A 25,150-nucleotide genomic window follows, 5' to 3' on the forward strand; every position below is an offset into this window, starting at 1 on the left:
TTCTCCTCAAAACTTTGACCCATAATTCATTTGGAACAGTGAAACAGATCCCAAAGCCTAAGATGCGTCTTTCAGAGATAGATTATTTATGAAATGAAGAGGGAGAGAGGAAGGAAGGAAGGAAGGAAGGAAGGAAGGAAGGAAGGAAGGAAGGAAGGAAGGAAGGAAGGAAGGAAGGAAGGAAGGAAGGAAGGAAGGAAGGAAGGAAGGAAGGAAAGCAGGCACTTGCCTTGTACATGGCCAACCCAGATTCTAACCCAGCATCCCATATGACAACCCTCACCCCACTACCACCAACCATGCACCACCAGGAGGGAATAATTTCTCAGGGCAAAGCCAGGAGTAATTCCTGAGCATTGCCAGTTTGATCCTAAATAAAACAAAAAGAAAAAGACAGAAGTAAGAAGGAAGGAATGAAAGAAAGAATGGAAGAAGAACAGAAAGGTGAGTAAAAGAAAGAAAAGGAAGGAAGAAAATCCAGTAAACAATTTCCATTTTTTTCAGGAAGTAGCAAAAAAAAAAGTAGAGTGATAAGGAATGATATGGTCAAGTTTTTATAATCGAGGACACTGACCAAATTGTAAGCAAAATTTGCCATCTATTACCAAGACTGGGATCAATTTTCTGAGACTCTCTCACCTTCATTTTCTCATCAGACTGACAGAAACTAAAACCCCTTCTGTGAAGTTTCAAAGAAAACTGTTTTAGTTTTCCATTATCTTAGTTTCCTTCTCTTTAACATAGTAACGATAGTAACATGTTATCAAACAGAGTTTCTTTGTATATTAATTGACAATGTATGGCAGCCTTTTATTTTTTGTAAATTTAATCACTGTGTGATATGCAGTTACAAAGCTGTTCCTGATCTGCTTTCAGACATACAATGTTCCAGCACACATCCCTCCACCAGTGTGTATTTTCCACCACCAACGTCCCCAGAATCCCTCACACCATGCCCCCTGCCCCAAGTCAGCCTCTATGGCAGGTTCTTTTTTTCTTTCTCTCTCTCCCTCCATTATGGTAATTTAGTTTACAATACAGGTACTGAGAGGTTATCACATCTTCTCCTTTACCAACTTTAAGCATGCAGGCTTATCCAGCATGATCATTTCAACTATCGTTGTCATAGTGGTCCCTTCCTGTCCCAATTGCCTTCTCCCGCAGCATTTGATGCAGGCTTCTACTCTTGGACCACTCCACCTGGCCCTTGTTTCTACTGTCCTTGGGTAATAGTCTCATACTGTGTTTAGGTATTAGTCTTAAGCTATCTTGTTTTTTAATATATATATCCCACAAATGAGTGCAATCATTCTATGTCTTACTCTCTTCTTTTGATTCATTTCGTTGAGCATGATACTCTCCACGTCCATTCATTTATAAGCCAGTATCATGGCTTAATTTTTCCTAACAATTGCATATTATTCCATTTGGTATAAATACCATAATTTCTTCATCCAGTCATTTGTTTTTTGGAACTCGTGTTATTTTCAGATTCTGGCTATTGTGAATAATGGCTGCATTTTATAATGAACAAGTTAAAACACTTCTGGCATTTAAATGGATCTTGACACAGTTTTAATACACAATAAGTGCTAATAGATTAACGTACAATTCTAATAACATGAAATAATTTTCTCTATTTTTACTTGTAGGTGAAAAATTATGGACAGTGATGAGAGTATCCTGCGGTTTAAAGGCTATAATTTTGGACGTAATGTAGTTGATATTGACTTACTAGAGAATCTAGAGGATTTTGAAATTAGACTGATGTCTTCATAATTACATACCCCAAATCTGGTAAGTTTGAGGTATGGGGCCACATGTTATCAATATTACTCCTGGTTTAGTAATAAATATGAACAAATATGCCTTTTTCAGGTATTTTCTGTATGTATTCATGTGTTTAGCTTTGTAGGGAAATAGTTTGCTATGGTATAAGAGAAATTAATATATGAAAGGGGTCTGGAGCTCTCAATTTGCCTACATTTTTGAAATATTAAACTTCAATAAAGGGAAATTAGAAAAAGAAACAGAAATAAGAAACCACATAGAATGAGGCATGCAAAAAGACAGGAAATTCAGAAGTTTTAATATGAATCACTGTAATAAAATATAACAACCATGATTCTCCAGAGAGAAAAAGAAACTAAGAATTCTTGATTTATTCATTTCAAATTCAATGTAAGTTAGTAAAAAAGAGGTAAATTCACAGGGATACTAAGAGCATAAAAGAATTTAAAAGCTCCAAGTGCTTTATAGATGTATGGCATTAAAAGTGACATTTATTATTACAAATTAACTTCAAAGCTTGTTCTTCAAGCCCATATTCTCTCTCGAACACATATTTCTCTTACCTGTCTCTGTTTCCTTACTTGTTTAATTCTGGAGATTCTCAGACACGTACTTCTCGTTCTCTCTCACTTCACATCATTCTTAATAAATTTCAATAAAAGCTTCCTTGCTTCACCAAAAATTAATTAATTAAATAAAAATTAAAATGAACTCAGAGTTGAAAATGATTTCTTATTTTGATAGGTACCATCTGGACTCAGCAGATACTATGTTTGATTTATTTTGAGAAACATCGTAAACAAACTGAAAATATAGAAACACTTGACCGAGTTCCCTTCTTAGAATACAACATACGCAAGGTGGACTTCACCAAGAGACCATCCCCTCGCATTTTCTGTACGCATCTGCCATATTATTTAGTACCAAATGGTCTCAAGAACAAAAGAGCTAAAGTATGTCATAGCTTTTAGCACAAACTAAAATACCTGCAAGTCTCTTTCTCTATCTCCACTCATCCAAATCTTTTAAAAATTATTATTACATGTTGATATTATTGTTTTATTCAGTAGGGGCTAGCAGATGGTACAGGGGTTAGGTGCTTGCCTTAATACCAGTGTCACATGATTCCCCAAGGAACACTGTGCAGTGATCACTCCAGGTCCCTGATTCTGGAGTAATACTGCATGCTCAGGCCCTTTCATTAAACTGGAGGCCTGGTGGACTAATAATCTCTGGAATGGACCTTCTGGATTCTGTAGAATCACTTGGGAGACCCCAAATATAAATAAAAGAAATGTGAAATTTTAGGTAATTAAATTTTGTCACCACACAAAAATTTTTGCTTTGTAATCATAAAACACATAGCAAATTTTCTTTTATGTTAGCCCATAAAATTAGTTTTACTTGCATACTTAAATGTTTTAGTAGGATTTTATATGGTGATATAATATTTAAGGAATATTGCTGGACAACACTTGTGCAAAAATAGTAATAGCAATATTTATACATTTGTTTCCAATGAATTATTTTCCTAAAAGAAGACTTTTCAGTTTAAAGCTTCCAAAGATTTTAATATTATGTTCTTAGGCATTATCTACTGTTTTCATAATCTAATATTCATGCTTTCTCAAATAGCATTTAAGAATATTTGTTTCTTCATATGTTTTCCAATGATTGGCATTAGCAATAATTTGTGTATCTTTTATTTTAATAAATTAGAATGCAATTTTTAAATACTTCTAAACTTTGAAGTATTGTTTCTGCTTTTGTGCCATTTTTCCTTAGCTTGTCTTTCACTTTATGGTTTTTAGAAGCATTTCAGTGATGCATCTTTTTTTTTTTTGTATGTCTTTTGTTTAGAGATTATGTAGACTTCTTATTTCTAAACTGTCTTTACTGTGTTGTTTGGAAGTCCAATCTATTAATCTTATTTTCACCTTTTAGATTTTGTGTCTTGCTGGATAATACTTGCCCAATCATAATAGATACACAATTTCTCCAGCTCTCTCTATGCATGATCATTATATACATAATTTTGTTTTTTACATAAAATTATAATTTGTATAATGCTGCACTTTATCTAAAATATGATTGCTGCATTCTATTATACAAGAGCATCAGCATATAATTTAGGTATTTTTTACTACTGTTTTTGAAATCTACCTTTTTACATAACAAGTTTCCATAGTCTCTCCCTTTGATTGTTCAATAATTACACCAATTTTTCTATTTCTGTCGTTGAAATCTATAGAAAAATATAATAGTGGTGATAAAAAAATATTCTCCAACTAGCCTTTACTCTTGCATTTTTACCATTTTTTCTTAGTTTTTGTTTGCAATTGACTAGGGACACCTATGCTCATAATTTCTCTACTCTTTTTTTATGTGAAGTTTACTTTTGTTTTAGATTTTGGTCGGTTTCCAGAAAAACACTAATGTGAAATTACTTTTTTTTTTTTTGCAACTAGGAAGAAAACTAACATTGCATCCACTGTAATCTTGAATGCAATAAGACTTACTAATAATTTAATGACTTTCTATTTATGGATTTACTCCTAACTGCATGTAATACTTATTGTAATACACTGCTAAAAAACTTTGTAATTTTGCTCATTAATTTATTATAATAATGTATTAAAATTTTAATTGGGTAAATTTATTTATAAAAAAAGTTTTAGAATTGTAATTTTATACCCATTTAGTGTATGATCCAAAAATAAAATTGCAAAGCCACAACATATGCATATTTTTAAAACGAAGAATTTGTGCCAGTGTTTCATGAAACAAAGGTTATATAAAATTTTTCCTAGTCCATTTTTCCTATGACATTTAAATTTTTTCTATTTTAATTTTCAACTATCTATAATTAAATGATTGAGTTTGTATTCCCCCAATGATTAATGAGATTCAGTGTATTTTTGTATGTTTGTTGATCACAATTTTTTTTATTAAATAGTATTTTTGTGCATTTTTATCTAATTTATTATATGTTTGTATTATTGATGTGCTTATTGTGCATAATCTAGAGACCAATCTGTTATAAATCATATGTGTTGTTTATCTCATGTTTAGCTTCTTATCATTAGCACCATCTATTTAAACTTAATGTAGTCATATACAATAATTTGTTATTTAGTACAAATTTTTCCTGATTGGGAAATACTTCCTCAAAAAAAAAGAATAACTTTAATATCAGTTTTACTTGCATACTTAACTTCTTAATCCATTTGTAATTTTTAATAGTATGGTCATTTTATGTATTTCATTTTAGTAAATAATGATTTTTAAACCATACTTTTTTTGTTTCTCCTCTTTTGGGTCCGCATTTGGTGGTACTAAGGGCTTACTCCTGTCTATGAGCTCAGGGATCACTACTGAAGGGGCTCAGGAGACATATTGGGTAACAGAGATTGCACCCAGTTTGGACATATGAAAAGCACTAAAGCTAACCGCTATAGCATCTATATTATCTCTTCAGCCCTTTTGGTATCTTTTAATTAGTTTTTGCTTTAGTCATTATATTTCAATGAAACTTTGCATATTAAATCTCACTTAATTTTCATGGTGGGAAAATTTACCACGTGACTAATTTGCTATGATAATAAAATTCACATAAATAATTTCACTTTTTGAAATTGGTCCTATGTTCTTGTACATATGAAGTGATATGTGAATATCTATTTTATTCTGTCTTTAAAATAGTACAAACTATCGACAATATTAATTACCATGATTAAATAAAATAAGTCATTATGCATTCACATCATGATGTGTTATTTAGGGGGTTAAGAAACTGCGTGTAAGTCCAGAATTGCTAAAATTATTTCATTCTTCCTCCTACAGATTGTTTACATCTACAGAAACCCCAAGGATGTTATTACCTCATATTTTCATTTTTCAAATTTGGTCGTTACAACAAGTGGATGTGAAAATATGGACATTTTCATACAGAATTTTCTAGATGGAAAAGGTAACTGAATTTATTTAGTTTTAGTTAAATTTGTAAATTTGAGCAAAATATTTTGGAAGATGGAGAAAGGTAAATTATAGGATGAATGCATATGTTACTACATCAGGTAATTTAGCCTGCCACCTCATGACTTTTTATCATCACCTGATGATTTTCAATGTTGCAAAGTCATGTGCTGCTGAAGTAGTATTTTGACTGGATCATAAGAGAACTTCCCGGGATCTTACCATCCTAACTAGTTAGAGCCCAAGCGAGAAGTATAAGTTTGTGCATAGCTATGTATAGAATTATTGTACCTTCTGTAGCCTATCATAGTCCTGATCAGGAATCATATGACAGTGTCGTATGTTCACTCTACTACAGAGAGCAGAATGATGCACAAGGCTTGTGGAATGTAGAATTGGGATGTCACTCATTTGAAGATTATATTCAGGTTCTGTTTCAATATTGATAGCTGAAGTTCTTTATCACAGATTTAAAGATAAATGAAGGCAAAAATAATGAGGTGTTTGAATGTGGAAGAAGTAATACAAAGATCCTGCTTAACCTAAAGAAAATGTCAAAGCCTGTTCTTTGGGCTTACTAGTTTTCACTGGTTTTGCGCAGAATGAGTAGCTAGCAAGAGTAGATTTTAGGTAAATCATATTATTCTATCCCCAAACTTCATCTTATTTTAATTATTTATTTTTTTGCTTTTTGGATCACACCTGGTGATGCACAGGGGTTACTCCTGGCTCTGCACTCAGGAATTACTCCTGGCGGACCATATGGGATGCTGGGAATCGAACCCTTGTCGGCCACTTGCAAGGCAAACGCCCTACCTGCTGTGCTATTGCTCCAGCCCCCCAAACTTCATTTTAAGAGGAAGCACAGTTGTCAAGAGGTGAAGCTTTTGTTAGAAAGTCTTCTGCTAAAAAGACAAAAAAAAAGAACACACTTACCTTGCTACTTATTTCCTCACAGTTGCAGGAAGCCTTTGGTTTGATCACGTCAAAGACTGGTATGAACACAGACAAAAATTTAATATTCTGTTTTTGTCATATGAAGAGATGAAGAAGGTAAGAGAAGTATTTTCAATGTGTTTCTAGGGCAGCAGTTTAATAAACTTAAATTAGAGCAAGGGCACTCTGAAGCACAAGGGCAAAAAGTCACTAAAATATGATTGATTAGCCAGAGGAGATTATGTGTACTGTGAATAAAATCTTGGTTTATTTAAAAAAATTATTATTTTATTAAAACTATTAAAATAGTTTTAATAAAAAAACTATTATTAGTTTTATTTAGACTCTGTGATTTACATAGTTATTTGCATGGGTTTTAGGCACACATGTTCCCACCTCCACTCCACCACCCCATTTCCCCATCCCATTAGCACTTACTCCAGATTACATCTCACCCCCATCTCACTCCTTGACAGTAACAAACCTAAATTTCATTGCTGTAGCAAGGTCCCTGACCTTTGTCCCTCCAGACCTCCTCTTCTTGTTTCTCCCCCTACTTGTTTCTCTCCTTGGTAATTTTGGTTTTGGTAATTAATGGTCTAGAACTCCTGTTTCTCTGACCTGTGTACTGTATCATTCCCTAGGCATATTATTCTATAGAGTACAGATAAGTGAGTACATCCAGGGGTTGACCTTTTTCTTTCTGACTTATTTCACTTAATACAAGAACCTACAGTTTCATCTATGTTGCAGAAAATTGCATGATTTCATCACTTCTTGTGGCTAAGTAGTACTCCATGTATATGTATACCACAAAGTTATTATCCTTCTTAAATTACCAGGCACCTGGAGAGCTGTTATGCTAAGTACCACAATGAGTACTGGCATTTCTATGTCTTTTTAAATGAATGTTTTAGCATCTTGTTGGTAATACCATGCATTGGGATCTCTGGGTTTTATGAGAGCACTAGTCTTAAATTTTTGAGAAATCTCCAGAATGTTTTACATAAGAACTGAACTCTTATGTTCAGTTTGATCTTTTCTATTGCTGAGAAATCTATTGTAATTTCTCCCCTTTCATCTGTGATTCCATTTATTCATTTTCCTGTTTATTCCCCCACCCACCCTTGTGACTCTAGCTAAGAGTTGGGTTTGTGTGTCTTCTTTATTCTTCCAAAGAACCAGATCTTTGTTTCGTTGTACCTTTATATTGTTTTGTTGATGTCTATATTACTTATCTTATCTCTTACTTTTATTGTCTCCTATATTTGGCTAATTTTAGGACTCGTCTATGTTCCTTTTCTAGGTCTTTAAGATGAGTATTTGGGACACTGACATTCTTTTTTTTTTCTTTTCTAATATAGGCCTGTATTTCTATAAATGTCTTCTTTAATTCTACCTTTGCTGTGTTTCATAGATCCTGGTAGTTTATTTCTTTTTTTTTTTTTTTTTTTTGCTTTTTTGGGTCACACCTGGCGATGCACAGGGGTTACTCCTGGCTCTGCACTCAGGAATTACCCCTGGCCATGCTCAGGGGACCATATGGGATGCTGGGATTCGAACCCGGGTCGGCCGCGTGCAAGGCCAACGCCCTACCCGCTGTGCTATCGTTCCAGCCCCGATCCTGGTAGTTTATTTCTTAATTCTAAAATGTTTCAAGCAAACTTTTAATTTCTTCTTGGTTTCCTCTATACTCAGTTGCTATTTAGCAGCATTCTGTTCAGTTATAAGTATTGGAGTTTTCCTCTATGTTCTCTGTTGTTTAATTTCAACCAACAGAGTGTTATCTGAGAAGATGCTCTTAAAATTTTTATTTTTGTGACTTTGTATCACTTTTATAGCTTGTCATCCCGTTGATCTTTGATTTGCTCAAGCGGGAGCCAGTAATGTCTCCATTAATCCCTGTTGCGTGCTAGTGTAGCCCAGTGGTATCTGCTCACTCCAGGAACAGGAAGAGCCTCAAACTGTTCGTTCAGGGTTTTGACAAAGAAGCCTAACCATCTCGTAGGTAGGCAGTCATGCGGTCTTTTGATGTCCTGTGGAATCCAGTCAGTAACAGTTCTAGTCCAGCAGTCATCTCTAAATCGAATGAGGTATCCGGCCCATCTGATTTTTGATCCCTTGGCAAACAAGACAGTTTCCCTGATTCTTGACTGTCAACGGAGGTCAGAACTCTGGATTCCTTCCTCACTTGAATGAAATGTGATACTCCAAGCATAACTCTTTAGATTCCTCTTTGGGATACCCGAATAGCATTGTCATCCTGTTTTCATAGGGCCCAGTTCTCTAAGGCATATGTTAGTGCAGGAAGAATGGTGGAGTCAAAAAGATGTGCCCAGAGAAGGAGGTTCTTTGTCCACTTTTTCGAGGCTCTTGAAGGCATTCCACACTGTTCTCTTCCTCTTGCGCGGTTCTGGTGCCAAGTCGTTCTTCATATTGAGTTCTCGACCCAGGTACACACAGCTGCTGCATTCGAAGATGTTCATTCTGTTGAGAGCAAATGGAACATCAGGGACTAGTTCGTTTTCCATGAGTATTGTTTTAGTGAGATTCAGCTCAGTCTGACCTTTCCACACTCTCGGTTGAAGTCGGCCAGCATTTGTGCCACTTGGCTAATGTTTGGTGTTATGAGAACGATGTCATCAGCAAAATGGAGCTGGTATAGTTGCCCACTGTCTCTTCACTCCCACTCCTTCCCATTCCAGTCATCGAATGACATTCTCGAGGTTGGCACTGAAGAGTTTCGGTGAAATGGTATCACCTTGCCAAACCCTCTCTTTATGTCAATGATATTTGTGACTTTATGTATTTTATTTTATGTCCTAGTATGTGAGCTATCCTGAAGAATGCTCTACAGACACTAAGAAAGACTGTGTGTTCAACATTTTGAGGGAATACAACCCTGTTGCTGTCAAAAATGCCAGCTGTTCCAGATGCTCCGTTAGGGCTCTTTATACTTACTGATATGCTATCTGGTGGATTTATCCAAGTGCTTAAGTCTTCCACTATGACTGTGTCTTTATTGATGCTTTTATTACATTCTGTTAATAGTATCTTTATAAACATTGCTACACCATCATTCAATGCATATATGCTGATATATGCACTTTCAGCATCAGGGCCTGGAGTTCTCTACTGGTTGTTTATCAGAATACAGTGATTATTCCCATCTTTTATTATTTTGCAAAAATCTATGTGATCTGAATAGAGCTGCCCCAGTCTTCCTTTGACCACCACCAACACACACCCTTAGCTTGTACATTGTTTCCATCTTTTCACTCTGAGTTTATCTTGGAAATTCAGGTAAATTCCTGCAAGCAGCAGAGTTTGGGTCTTATTTCCTGATCCATCCTGCCACTCTATGCCTTTCAATTGAGGGGAATTCAGTCCAATGACTTCAGAGAAATTATTGATGTGAAGAGCTGTGTTGATTTTTCCAATTGGTTGTATTGTTTTGCCCTTGGCCATTTGCTTTTTCTTGGCATTTTTTCAATAATTTCCATCCCCCTTTATTTAAACACCATGATATACAAAGTTATTCCTGATGACTTGTTACAGGCATTCAGTATTTCAACACTAATCCCACCACCACTGTCACCTTCCTTCTAACGTTGTCTTCATTTTCCCAATAATCCTTCAAGCCTGCCCCTGAGGCAGGTCCAGAATAGTTTATTTTATATGGTTTCTTACCACTAAATGATGCATGGAATGATTTTAAACAATAGTAAAATATAATTTGTGAAACATTTTGTATCTCACTATGGGGACATCCACTACCCAGCCACCGCCACCCTCCAGGTTGCTCTCTGGACTGCGCAACACACAATAAAACACTTAAAACCTATTATTTCGAATCATATTTGATAGGGTTCAAATTTAGTGTGAACCATGGTAACACCGCTAAGGGCAATTGGAGGCCACCCTAAAAAGCCTCCGTCCCTCTCAGAGAGCCCGGCAAGCTACTAAGAGTATCTCGCCCGCATGGCAGAGCCTAGCAAGCTATCCATCGTGTATTCGATATGCCAACAACGGTAACAACAATTGGCCTCATTCTGTCACTGAAAGAGCCCCCAATACAGCCTTGTTAAGAAAGATGAGCAAAGAGAGGCTGAAAAAATCTTGGGGACAAACTAGACTGCCAAAGCGAAGAAAGACTAAAATGATTGTCTGTACTTTCAACGCATGGACACTGGCATCAGAGGCGTCCATCAAGGACCTGATGGTGCAAGCACAGAAGATCAAGTATTACATCATTGGTCTGACCGAAACGAGGAGACATCAATCACATCACGCCATTTTCGACACTGGAGATGAATTGTTCCTCAGAACATGTGACAATGAGATGTTGGTGGCGTTGGTGTCGTGTCAACACGAACTTGGCCATGAGCTTCGATTCATTCGAATGCCTAGCACCCGAATTGGATGATTATGCTTGAATAGATGTGGCTCACTACCTACAGTTTCTATCTTCGTCATCTATGCACCAACTTCCAACTATGATGAGGAAGAAATTGAGAGGTTCTACATGGAACTGGAGAAGTTCTATAAAGAAGACCACACCTTTTACAAGATCATTGTTGGTGATTTTAATGCCAAGATAGGCCCGAGAAGGTCACCGGAAGAACTCCACATTGGGACACATGGCCTAGAATGAAACAATCAGGGCGAGAGACTGTCTGAATTCATCATGTCGACCAAGACGATCCATGGTAACTCACAGTTCCAGAAGACCGAATCTAAGCGCTGGACATGGGAGCCTCCCAGTGGACAATTCCACAATGAAATTGACCACATCATATTCAATCGAAGGTTTTGCCTGACCAATGTCGCTGTTACCCCAAAGTTCCAAACAGGATCAGACCACCGTCTCCTTCGTGCGAAATTCTACTTCACAGAGTGGGGAGAAAAGTCTGCAAAATTTAAGTCTAAGAAGACAACTCCCAGAATGACCACCAACTGGGAGCTCTTTGGCACTATTGCAGCAATGTGGGAAGATGCCGTCCTTGAAAACATCAACAAGGAATACAATCGACTGGTTCAGCACCTCCATGTCTATGCAAAGAATGCCGAGAGTGAGAAAGCCACAAATAGATGCCTGTCTTCAGAAACTCTCAAGCTTATTCGTCAATGTGGTTTAGCACGAGCCTAAGGCAACCACAAGCTAACGTCCAAGCTCACAAAGCTGTGCAGAGATGTGATAAAGGAAGACCTCAAAAAGAGAAGAGCAGCAGTGTTGGCCAGTGCAGCAGAAGCTGGGAAAAGTATTTGCAATGCTTGCCTGTCCTTTGCCAACTACAAGACCAAGATGACTGCCCTCCGACATCCCAATGATCTATCATATCCTCCAGAAAGGCAATGGAGAAAATTATTCACGAATTCTACTCGGATCTCTTTGACAGCCATGTCCACCTGCCCACATACCAAATTCCGCAGGATGGATATGTTGTTCTCAACGTTCTCCCTTCTGAAATCCGACACGCCATTTCTCTGGTAAAGACACAAACAGCACCTGGTCTGGACAAGGTCAGACCCAAAAATCTGAAGAATCTGCCGGCAGTACTCATCAATACACTGGCTCAACTCTTCACATGCTAGCTGTCTGAATGCAAGGTGTCATCCCATTGGAAAACCAGTAGGGCTGTTCTGTTGTACAAGAAGGGAGATATCCAGGACATCGGCAACTATCGCCCAATCTGCCTGCTGTCTGTTGTCTACAAGTTGTTCACTCATGTCATCCTGAATAGAACAGGCAGAACACTAGACTAAGGACAACCATGTGAGCAAGCCGGGTTCTGAAGAGGATTCAGCATGATAGACCATATCCACACAATGACCAAACTCATTGAAGTTTCGCGAGAGTTCAAGATGCCGCTCTGTCTAACATTCATTGTAAATCGACTTAAAGAAGACTTTCAATTCTGTTGAGACTGAGGCGGTCATCGAAGGCACTGCCAAACAAGGCGTTCAAACTCAGTATATCAAATCCTCCACAAGCTGTATTGTGGATTCACCACCAAGATCTCACCATTCTTCAAGGAAGTGATCATTGATGTAAAGAGAGGGGTGTGGCAGGGTGATACCATTTCACTGAAACTCTTTAGTGCTGCCCTTGAGAACATCATGGATGACTGGAATGGGAAGGAATAGGAGTGAAGATAGACGTCGGCAATTACACCACCTCCACTTCACTGATGACATCATTCTCATAACACCAAACATTAGCCAAGCGGCACAAATGCTGACCGACATCGACCACGAGTGTGGAAAGGTCGGATTGCAACGAAGGTCGGAGAAACGAACTGGTTACTGAAGCTCCATTTGCTCTCAATGTCTCAATGGAACAAACATAGAACGAACATATCTGAATGCAGCAGCTATGTGTACCTGGGTCGAGAAATCAACATGAGGAATGGCTTGGTGTCAGAACTGCGCAGGAGGAAGAGAACAGCATGGAATGCATTCAAGAGCGTCAAAGAGGTGGTTCAGACTCCGGGCACATATTTTCAATACCACCATTCTTCCTGCACGAACATATGCCTCAGAGACCTGGGTCCTACACAAACAGGATGAGAATTCTATTAGTGTATCCCAAAGAGGAATTGAAAGCGCTATGCTGGGAATATCATGTCTCAATCAAGTGAGAGAAGGAATCCAGAGTTCTGAACTCCATCAACGGTCAAAAATCAGGGATGCTGTCTCGTTTGCCAAGGCATCAAAACTCAAATGGGCCAGTCATGTAATGCGATTCAGAGACAATCGCTGGACTAGAGCTGTTACCGACTGGATTCCACGGGACATCAGAAGACCTCGTGGCCGCCCACCAACTAGATGGTCAGATTTCTTTGTCAAATCCCTGAATGAACGATTTGAGTCTCTTCCTGTTCCTGGAGCAAGCAGATATTATTGGGCTGCACTAGCTCGCGACAGGGACAAATGGAGACATTACTGGCGCCCGCTCGAGCAAATAGAAGATCAACGGGACAACAAGTGATACAAGTGATACCATGGGGACATTATATCCCTGCCTAAGTGTTTACTAAGTTGTTGTTGCAAGTTAAATATCATTGCATTAATGTTTTTGTTAGGGCTGGAGCGATTGCACAGTGGATAAGGTTTTCGCCTTTCACACGACTGACCCATGTTCGATTCCTCCACCCCTCTCAGAAAGCCCGGCAAGCTACCAAGAGTATCGTGCCTGCACGGCAGAGCCTGGCAAGCTACCTGTGGCATATTTGATATGCCAAAAACAGTAACAATAAGTATCATACTGAGAGATGTTACTGGTGCCCACTCTAACAAATCGATGAGCAATGGGATGACAGTGGCAGTGACAGTAAATTGAGATTAATTGGCGTCTCTGTTACAATCCCATATAATCTGCTGTTTGTTACCATTCTGGGATGTTACTGTTGTAAAGTTAGGAGATGTCTCCAGAAAATCTGGAATATTTAACTGGGTCTTCTGGCCAGAAGGACAGTGGAGTTTGCTGGTGTGATTGCGGCTGTGGGGGCTTTGGTAGAGCAGAAACTCAGCTTTTTGTCACTTGAGATTGTCTCAGAGGTCTCAGTTGGGATCCAATATCCAAGATATTATTGCAACTAGTTTATCTCTTTCAAAAGTTATTGATGAGTCTCTGGAATAAGGAGCTGAAAAAATAACAATGTAGTGTCAGTGAAATGTCTCGGTAATTTTTGAAGAGTTGGTTTAGTTACAGCAAATATCATGAACTCTTGTTTGTCTGAGACTGTTTTTATTCCTCCCCAAATCTAAATTACAGCTTTGCAGGACAGTGAATGATAGATGATAATTTGTGTATTTCAGTATTTTGAATCTGTCATTTCATTCTTTTCTTGCTTTCATGGATTCCTTTGAAAGTGTGTTGCTACTCTTGCTATTTCCCTTGTTTTTGAGGTTTTTCTTTCTTCTTTTGATACTGAAAATAGTCTGTCTCTCTTTTCGGAAATTAACATTTTTATTACATTGGAGAAGTGTTGAGATCTTTATCTCTTCCTCCAGTTATTCTTTCACTCTCTTTTCCTCTCCTTGGATATTACTATGGTTTGGAGATTATTCCTCTTACCCTCTCTACTATTCCTTTACTTCACTTTTCTTTTGAGACTTTATTATTTTTGATGTCTTGTATTTTATCTTCAAGTTCACTGACATGTCTCAGCATTCATTAAGTTCTTTAACACCATTTGTACAAATTCTTTCTGAATCAATGCTTTGAGTTAAGTTAACTTTTATTCTAGTCATAGCCATCACATAAAGTGTTGATTTGAGCCCCTTATCAACCAAACTCAACAATTTTGGTAAACTCAAGGGCTTGCCTGGACTTCTGTCCCTGTCTGCTGAAACTGCTATTATTATCATTGTTATTATTTTTGCCTCAGTGTTCTTGGAGTTTTCTGGGTATAAACATGGAGATTTAGATTCCTGAAGACCTAAGTATTGATTCACATTTTTACAGTAATACATTGCTGTTAATGCCTCTGTTGTTCTATCTCCATTACTGTTAGTCATTTCAACAGGGATTCCGGAGTGGATCTAGTTCCAGTTTCTGTTGCAAGGACTTGTATGAGGTATTCTGACACAAAAGTAAGAACCTGCAGTTTCCTACCAGCCCCTAAGCATACAGTGTCTCTAAATTGGGCATCAAGTTAAAGCTAGGTAATAGAAGTGGAAGTTCTAACAAAGTTGACAACGAAAACACTTGCCTTTCAAAATAAAACTAGGAAACAATACATCGTTTTTTAAATGTCAGGCTTAGAATAAGAACAGTTTTTGTTTTCTAAAATGTGACAGACATGCTAATTTGGAAATCATGCCTTTCTTATCAACTGAATAGGTTTTCAAACTCAAAACTCTTTCAGGATCTCAAAAGTGCTGTGCAGAAACTCTGCCACTTTCTTGGGAAAGAACTCAGTGAAGATGACTTGGATGATGTTGTGAGACAAGCTACATTTAACAATATGAAATCTGATTCACGAGCAAATTATACGAGTATACTCGAAAATGAAGTTGGGACAAAAAGTGATGGCTATTTTCTGCGCAAAGGTAATATTCACTGGTTTAGAGAAGCATAGGTTTTGGCGTTTCCCTGAATCCCAGTTATTAGGTTAAATTATAATTCCTAGATAACCCTCAAAATATAACAAATTGGGCATTTAAAGAAAGTCAAAGATCTCAACTGAAAATGTCTAATAAATATCCTACTCATCTGAACACTTTTTTGTAAAAAGTAACTAAACTTAATACTAAAGCTTAGTTTTAGTTATTTTTCTCTTCTACAGGAGCATATATTTTAAAATATGCTAGCATAATAGTACTTTTAAGTTATATTTCAGTTTTGTTTTAAAATTTAATTTAGAATTTTTATTCTAAATCTCTCATTTAAAAGTTATATTTAAGGTGACATAAGGAGAGTGGAAAAGAGTCTTTTGCATTTTTATGGGGCTGTTATATCCCATACCATAAACATTAACACTGTAACAGTTGTGTTACCTCAAATACAATAAAAATATTAAAAATGCAAATAGATATCAGATTTTGTACAGGAGAGGATATTTGGATTAATATATTTCCTTGTCAACATTTTACATGTTGAAAAAAGTGATGCTCATTAATCCAATTTAATGAGCTCTGGAAGCACCAAATATATAACCAAATCTGCTGTGAATTTCATTAACACCATCTGCTATACACTATATTTTCCAGTAAAATTCCAGAAATGGAAGTTCTGGGAATCATTTTTAAACATGACTTTGTTGCATAAATATCTTTGTTCTGTTTACACAGTTTTAAAAATACTAATTTATTTATAAAAAATTAAGACATTTAATAGTATGTGTGTATTGCAATTATGCTATGTATCAACTATAGCTTAATGAGAAGTATAATGCCTGGAATCCATTAAAATATATTTTAAAATGTTACTCACTTCATATATATTTTTCTCTAAAGTTAGGTTATAATCGGATGATGGTAGTTGATGAAATTTAGGAGATAAATAATTTGACATACTTATATAAGGAAAAATGAATTCTTAAGCCTAATTGACAATGAATAATTATCTTTTCTTAGAATGGATTGTAAAGGGTGTTGGGAAGGTTTTGCCTTGAAAAATCTACTTTCTCAACTAGGAAATAACATGTACTTATCACATTAGGTACCATTGGTGATTGGAAAAACCATTTCACTGTGGCGCAAAGTGAAAGATTTGACATGATATTCCAAAGGAAGATGAAAGACATACCATTGAAGTTCATCTGGGATATAAATGAGGAGTAGAATCAGTGCAAAAGAATCATGTAACAATCTACCGAAGAACACATTTTAGATACGTTTAACATTGTGCTTCCCATAAAAATAAGTTATAAAAGTCGATTAATAAAAATGAACATTCATTTCATGAATGTGCTGCCTGTCTGATGCATAGCAAAACCTTAAAAATGTGAAGTACTTGGAAGATGCTGTGTATTATTATCTTGTACAATAAAGAGGTGTGGGAAATTTTCAACAGGATTTGGAAGTGCCTTGAGTTTTGAGTAGTATGCAGTTTTTTCCTTGTTTACTACTATGCTGCTTTCCCATCTAATTTGGTGTGCTACTATTGGAGTTTCAGTATAGAGGAATCAGGAGGCATCACATGGCATATGCTGCTCTGTGGTCCAGAAATTTTAGAATCCATGGACTGAGCCAATGATTTCACAGGGCAGCAGCTGTGGGAAGTGGGTGTGGCTTCCGGGGCTTCAGAAAATGTGGAGCCAGTGAAAAGAGGTTTCCCATGCCTACTCCAAGAAGACACCAGAGTTCTCAGGCTGGGCCCTGGGATACTTGAAATTATTCGCAGCTTGGAGTCTCTGTGAGAGTATTAGTGAAGTAATAGACTTGAGCCCTGCACGTGGCTGTAGTAGTGAGTTGTGGATGCAGCTACTGGGGCTTCAGCAAGGCAGGTACTATGTCCCCTACCACCCAAGGGTCCCCTAGAGCTGCAGAGACTTGTGTTTCCATAAATTTTAGCTGCTTGACTTGCAACTCTTTGGAGATTTAGTTGGGAATCGTCAGAGCAGGGTCAGTGGGTCAGTTGACTTGGCAGTTAAGGGGAGGTCCCAAAACACACACACACACACACACACACACACACACACACATATATGCATATATATATGTCACTTGTCATCCTGTTGATCTTCGATTCTCCAATTTGCTCTAGTGGGTGCCAGTAATGTCTCCATTAGTCCCTGTCACGTGCTAATGTAGCCCAGTGGTATCTGCTCGCTCCAGGAACACAAAGAGCCTGAAGCCATTCATTCAGGGTCTTGACAAAGAAGTCTGAACATCTCGTTGGTGGGAAGCCACGCTTTTGTCCCCCCGTGGAATCAAGTCAGTAACAGCTCTAGTCCAGTGGTCATCACTGAATCTCATTAGGTGTCTGGCCCATCTGATTTTTGACGCCTTGGCAAACGAGACAGCGTCTCTGATTTCTTGACCTTCGACGGAGGTCAGAACTCCGGATTCCTTTTCTCACTTGAGTGAGATGTGATCCTCCAAGCATAGCTCTTTCCATTCCTCTTTAGGATACCCGAATAGCATTCTCATCCTGTTTGCATAGGGCCAAGGTCTCTGAGGCGTGTGTTACTGCAGGAAGAACGGTGAAGTCAAAAAGATGTGCCCCGAGCCGGAGGTTCTTTGTCCTCTTAACCACTTCTTCAAGGCTCTTGAAGGCATTTCACACTGCTCTCTTCCTCCTGCACGGTTCTGGTGCCAAGTCATTCCTCATGTTGAGTTCTCGACCCAGTTACACATAGCTGCTGCATTTGGAGATGTTTGTTCCATTGAGAGCAAATGGAACATCAGGGACTAGTATGTTTTCATGAGCATTGTTTTGGTGAGATTCAACTGTAGTCCAACCTTTCCAGAATTGCAGTCGAAGTCGGCCAGCCGGGGGGAAAAATATATATATTTATATATATATGCATATGATATATACTATATATATGTGTATACATATTTTATTTTGTTTTCTCTTTTCTTGTGAATCTGCTGCACATTTCTCTCTATATATACATATATATTGCACATATATATGTGTGTACATATATCTATGGAGAGAGAGAGAGATTTGTAGCTAGATTTACAAGAAAAGAGAAAACAAAATGAAATGGATCAGGCATGAAAGGGGAGAAATTACAATGGATATTCCAAACACCAAATGATCATAAGAGACCATTATGATTAACTCTACTCCACCAAGCTGGAGAACCTAGACAAATGGATGAATTTAGAAACAAACAACTTTACAAAACTCAATCAAATGTAAGAGAAAGCTTAAATATACAGATCTCAAGTTAGGAAATTGATATAGTAATTTATAATATCTCCCCAAAAATGAATTTTGCCAGGAAGATAGGTTCACTAGTGAGTCCTACCAAAATTTAAATAAAATGTACCACCTGTACTTGTCAAAATAATTCAAATTCTTGAAGAAAATTAATATCTCTATAAAGACATCACTGTAGTACCTAAATGCAGAGATGCTAGTAAAAAAAGAAAGAAAATTACAGATCTATATTCCTGATAAATAGCACAGAAATCCTCAAAAACTTCTGAATATATGGAATCCAACAACAAATCAGAAGGATGATCACTGACCTTATCACTGTATCACTGCTGTTCTGCTGCTCATCTATTTGCTCGAGTGAGCGCAGTAACATCTCCATTCGTCCCTGTCATGTTCAGGGGAATGAGGTCCATTATTGTTAATGTTTTGGGCATATTAAATACACCACAGGTAGCTTACCACGATCTGCCATGCGAGATTCTGCATTGTATTCTTCTGGGAGCTTTGCTTTATAGTTCTGCATCTTGGCTGTTGTTGAGACTATATGGAGCCAGGGGCAGTTTGTGGGTGTGATTGCCAAGCTACTGGAAAACTGGGGATCTGGGTGGAGGAGACCCAGTCCCTATCCAAGTAGGCTTGGAGATCTCAGCCACGGGTCCCGAATAGCTGGGTTCCTCTGTCAGATCATTTATGTGTGAGGCTTGTCCAAGCATGTGGAGAGTGGTCTTGAGAATGGCTGTGGCTGGGTTCTGAAGGTTTTTGGTTACCAGAGCTCTGCTGGGGCAGGGAGGGAAACTCAACCTGCCCCCTCAAATGAGGCCCCAGTGAAGACAGCCTGGCGTGGGGTCAGGAGATTATGCCAATAAAAGGATGATACATCACAATAAAGATTCAGTCCAGAATTGCAAGGTTTTTTTGAGATATGCAAATCAATTAATATAATACAACAAAAATCAACAAAAATATAAAAATAATATGATATATCTAGTTTTACTGAGAAAAATTTTAACCAAATTTAGCATCAGTTCATGACCAATAAAAGCCCTCAACAAAACTGGTATCAAAGAGACATTCTTCAAGACAGTAATAACTATTTAAAAACACCTACAGCTAAATCATACCCAAAGTGACAAAGAGAAAATCTCCCCTCTAAAGTGAGGTAAAGGCAAGAATATCCAAGAATGTCCACTTTTTCCACTACTTTCAATATTATCTTAGGAGGACTTGCCACAGCCATTAGATAAGGATACTAATGGGTACTAAGTATCTAAGGATACTAAGAATGATACTAGTGGGGAAAAAGTCAAACTATCCTTATTTATGACAAACCAGGATAGCAAAATGACAGGCTACAAAATGGATACACAAAATATGTCGCATTTTTATATGCAAACAATGGAACAAAAGAGATAAAGATCAGATAATCTATTCCTTTTAAAGTCGTGATAAAACATTAAAAATATAGTAATCAATTTAACAATGGACATTAAATATCTAAACTATAAGAAGTATGAAATGAATAGAAGGGACCATTCCTTAAGAAAGGGATAGGAGACACAGGAATATGGAAAAACAATATACCCAATCAAAAACTGAGGAGGGCCGTGGCAATACTATCGAATGTAAGGGGTTTGACTTGCACACAACCAAGCTGAGTTCAATCCCCAGCATTCCATATGGTCCCCCATAGTACCTCCAGGAGTCGTTCCTGAATGTAGAGCCAAGAATAACCCTGACCATGTCGAATATGAACCAAAAGCCAGAAAAATGGGAAGAAGGGATAAATAGGCACTTTTATGAAGAATATATATGAATAAGAAACCTATGATAAAGAAGTCATTTAATCTAATAGAATGATGGAAACACAAATCAAAATGATAGGGAAGGTGGCATATATCAAAAACAAAGAAAACAAGTGTTTACAGGGGTATAGCAAAAAAAAAAGAAACATTTATTCACTGTTGGTAAGAATGTTTTATGATACATCCACTCTGGAAAACAATATAGAGATTTCTTGCAAAAACTAATAATGGGATTTCATTTGGCCCATCTATCCCATCTATCCCACTACCATGAAAATTTAAAAACATTAATTTGAAAATGCAAATGCACACCATGGCATATTCGATATGCCAAAAACAGTAACAATAAATCTCATTCTCCTGACCCTGAAAGTGCCTCCAATTGTTGGGAAAGATGAGCAAGGAGAGACTGCTAAAGTCTCAGGGCTGAGAGGAATAGAGGCGTTACTAGTGCCCGCTCTAGTAAACCGACAAACAAATGGATGACAGTGATACAGTGAGAGTGATAAATGCACATCTATGTTCATTGTATCTCTTTTTTTAATTAATTAATTTTTTTAATTAGTGAGTCACCGTGAAGGTAGTTACAAATTTACCCATCTTCGTGCTTGTGTTTCCCTCATACAATGTTCAAGAACCCATCCCTCCACTAGTGTTCATTCTCCATCACCAATGAACACAGTATCCCTCCCACCCTCCAATCCCATCCCCACCCCACCCCGCTTCTGTGGCAGGGTATTGCATTTTGTTCTTTCTCTCGTTTTGGGTGTTGTGGTTTGCAATAGGTGTATTGAGTGGCCATCATGTTCAGTCTCTAGTCTACTTTCAGCTTGCATCTCCCTTCCGAAGCGGGATGTCCAGCCACATTTTACTTGGTGTTCCCTTCCATATCCGGGATGACTTTCCCCCAGCATGTGAGACTAGCTTCCAAGCCATGGAGCCAACCTCCTTGTATTATATACTACTATTCTTGGGTGTTAATCTCCTACTCTGTTATTTCATATTCCACAGATGAGTGCAATCTTTCTATGTCTGTCCCTCTCTTTCTGACTCATTTCACTTAGCATTATACTTTCCATGTTGTTCCACTTGTATGCAAAGTTCATGACTTCATCCTTTCTAACAGCTGCATAGTATTCCATTGTATAGATGTACCAAAGTTTCTTTAACCAGTCATCTGTTTCTCGGTACTCAGGTTTTTTCCAGATTCTGGCTATTGTAAACAGTGCCTCGATGAACATCTAAGTACAGATGTCATTTCGACTATACTTTTTTGTTTTTCTGGGATATATTCCCAGAAGTGCTATTGCTGGATCAAATGGAAGCTCAATTTCTAATTTTTTGAGAAGCGTCCATATTTTTTGCAAAAGGGCTGAACCAGTTGGCATTCCCACCAGCAGTGTAGAAGGGTCCCTTTCTCCCCACATCCTCTCCAACAGCAGTTGCTTTTGTTCTTTTGGATGTGTGCCATTCTCTGTGGTGTGAGGTGGTATCTCATAGTTGTTTTGATCTGCATCTCCTTGGTGATTAGTGTTGCAAAGCATTTCTTCATGGATCTTTTTGCCATTCATATTTCTTCTTTAGAAAAGCTTCTGTTCATTTCTTCGTCCCATTTTCTTCAAAGATGACACGCAACTGACCAACCAAGTGGAAACACAGATAAACAAATGGGACTATATTAAACTTCTTCTTTTCCTACCTGGATGCCCTTAATATCTTTTTCTTGCCTAACAGCGATTGCAAGTACTTCCAGTACTATATTGAACAGTAGTGGTGAGAGTGGTCATTCTTGTCTTGTCTCTGATCTTAGAGGAGAGGCACTTAGCTTTTCCCCATTGAGGATAATACTTGCCATAGGTTTGTGGTAGATGGTTTCATTGTATCTCTTAATACAATAGCTATGTATGGAAGGAACCCAAATGCTCAAAGACATATGAATAAAAAATAAGTTGTGGCCCATTTCTCCGCGCCCGCACCCCCAGAATGACTGACGAAGAGGATGGAGCTGCTTGGGACACCGGCAGCCCACCAGCAACCTGCAGTATGTGACTTGAGAGTTTCCGCCAGGTCCCCCGAGCGGGGGCCTGGCATTTCTCTTTTTTTTTTTCTTTAATCTATCTCTCTTCCCCTCAACCTCTGGGCACAGCACAGCATCTACCCCACTTCTGAGCACAAAATGGAGAGACGCACCCAAGTGCGCGGCGCGGCTGGCGGGGGATCGAGGGTGGGGAAGTACCGGTCTCCGCCCACATCGGACACTTAAAGAGAGTGCAGCCACGTGGGCTTTCCCATTTCTCCACGCCCGCACCCCCAGAATGACTGACGAAGAGGATGGAGCTGCTTGGGACACCGGCAGCCCACCAGCAACCTGCAGTATGTGACTTGAGAGTTTCCGCCAGGTCCCCCGTGCGGAAATCTCTCTCTCTCTCCTTCAACTTTTTCCCTGGACTTTAGACAGAAACCCAGAACCGCGCGGCCGCTACCGCGGCTGCACGACCTAATGTCATCTTAGTATCAGCAGTATGTAATGGTTCCTTCTTAATGGGTCGGACTTTTGTGGGTGATCCTAGCAAGAATAGTAAGTATTTTGTTGAAATATTGAAGGCAATCAAAATGGTAGCCATCTCTCTAGACTGAACTAAGCTATATCCCCACGCCGGCTGAGAAGAAATATCCTTCTTTCTCGGGAAGAAACGTGGCGTGGTGTCAAACATAGTGTGATGTCCATTAAGCAAACAGACCTGGTGGCGTGGGAATGGGAAATAAGGGGAAAAATTAGGTACATGGACCAGCGGGACGCTGGGGGTATCTCGAGCCGGAGCCGATATCAGCGCAAGAGCTTTGGTTCCAGAAACTGCTTCCAGACACTCTACTAGACTATCAACTAAGCCAGAGCCCCACGCCGGCTGATGACGGGAAATAACCATCCTCTTCGGTTTTTTTCCCTTTGTCAGGCAGCGTGGCGATTACTAAACAGGCGTGAACTCGGTGGCGCGGGGCAAGGGGGAAAAAGAAAAGTTATGTAACAAACAGCAGGACTTAATATCTCTATATGCTTAGTAATGGAGAATTATCAAATGCCTCATTGGCAATGGGACTGTCTTTTTCTTTTTGGGGGGAAACCCCAGCAACGGTAGTGAGTTGTGTGTTGAAACATGGAATGTAATCGAGATAAGCGCAAATGAAGTGAAACTTATCACGTACAAGGGTGGGGACTAGGGAGGTGGGAGGGGGCGGCAGATATACTGGGGGGGTTGGGGATGGAAGATGGGCACTGGTGAAGGGAGGGGTGTTTGAATATTGTATAACTGACATAATCCTGAGAACTTTGTAACCCTCCACTTGTTGATTCAATAAAAAAAAAAGAAAAAAAATAAGTTGTGATATATATACATGATAGAATATTGTGCAACAACAAAAAAAGTTATACGGTTCATGGTAAGGACCAAACAGAATTGAAGTCAAACCAAATTGAATTGAATTGAAGGATATCAATCTTAATGAAACAATCAAAAAAAGCAGAACTACAAGATGATCTCACTAATGAGTGGTATAGAGATATTAATCAAGAATATGGATAATATCAATAGAAAATAAACTTTGGACACTGGATTTCAGAACAGAGAGTGTCATGTTGGAGGGGAGAGGATAATGGAACACTGTTAGGTTGATTGAAGTTACAAGAGAACATATGTTGAAGGTCTGGAACATGGGTAGTGGCCAAGGCATTTAAAAGGATACAACAGGATATATTCCCGAAAGTGATATTGCTGAGTCCAATGGAGCTCAATTTAACTCCATGTTAGAAGGGTATTGGCGAATGACCTTTCCTATTCAGTATCTTGTTCACTGTTTCTTTTGAGGTGCAGAGGCTTCTTAGCTTAAAGTCGTCCCATTTGTTGATCATTGTTTCCATTGTTTGGTCTGTGGCGATTCATCTCTGAAGATATGTTTAGCTTCAATATTACTGGGAATTTGTCTACTTTCTTTCCATGTATCTTGTATATCTGATGTTGAGATGTTTAATCCATTTTGATCTAACTTTTGTGCATGGCAGTAGATTCTGGTCGCAGCCCTTTTTTTTTTTTTTTTTTTTTTTGCATGTAGCTGTCCAGTTTTGCCAGCACCTCTTGATAAAGAGAATTTCCTTGCTCCACTTTATGTTTCTTGCTCCATTATCAAAGATTAAATGATCACCTATTTGAGGGTGTGTGTAAAGATATTCAACCCTATTCTATTGGTCTGTGGATCTGTAATTATTTCAATACCATGCTGTTTTACTTACTACCACGTTGTAATAGAG

The 25,150-nt window shown here is 38.2% G+C and overlaps 1 pseudogene; it reads left to right on the forward strand.

Annotated features, from left to right (window-relative positions):
• The first annotated feature begins 1,662 nt into the window (after positions 1 to 1,662).
• On the forward strand, positions 1,663 to 17,146 carry LOC101551403 (amine sulfotransferase-like; annotated as a pseudogene).
• Positions 17,147 to 25,150: the final 8,004 nt, after the last annotated feature.

This window comes from Sorex araneus, chromosome 4, assembly GCF_027595985.1.
Source record: "Sorex araneus isolate mSorAra2 chromosome 4, mSorAra2.pri, whole genome shotgun sequence".
In the NCBI taxonomy this organism is placed as follows: domain Eukaryota; kingdom Metazoa; phylum Chordata; class Mammalia; order Eulipotyphla; family Soricidae; genus Sorex; species Sorex araneus.